Source organism: Athene cunicularia, assembly GCF_003259725.1.
Source record: "Athene cunicularia isolate RWA chromosome 3 unlocalized genomic scaffold, athCun1 chr3_part1, whole genome shotgun sequence".
Taxonomy (NCBI): domain Eukaryota; kingdom Metazoa; phylum Chordata; class Aves; order Strigiformes; family Strigidae; genus Athene; species Athene cunicularia.
The window spans coordinates 5,813,024-5,813,507 of NW_020799097.1; positions in this window are offsets into that span (position 1 = coordinate 5,813,024).

Here is a 484-nt window from a genome sequence, read left to right on the forward strand (position 1 = left end):
GCCTCCATCTGCTGTGTGGCGGCCGCCGCCTCCCAGGGCGAGGGGTGGAGCCGGGCCGGGGCGGGACGCGCCGCCGCTTCCTCCTCGCCGCTTCCCTCAGCCCGCCGCGGGACCGCGGTGCCCGGGCCGCCTCCCGCAGGTGCCGGCTGGCGGTTGAGGGGAGGGCCGGCGCGGCCATGGCATGCCCCTTGCCCCTTGAGGCCGGGAGCCGCTGGCGGGAGGCGGTAGGAGGCTTCAGGGCTGCTCCGGGCGCTAAAAACCGGGTAGGGCTTGGGGAGGGGGGGCTGGCTCCCCCCTAGCAGGGGCTGTGTGCATTTACACAGGTGTCTGGCCTCAGGGACCAGCGCACCCTCGGCTCTGCAGCACCGTGGAGGTGTTTGAAACTAGTACAGTGCCTTCCCCTCACTGCGGAAAAGAGCTGATCTGTGTACTTTGTGGATGCTTACCACAGCTAGTAGTTGCACTACCAGCTATGATGTGGAAT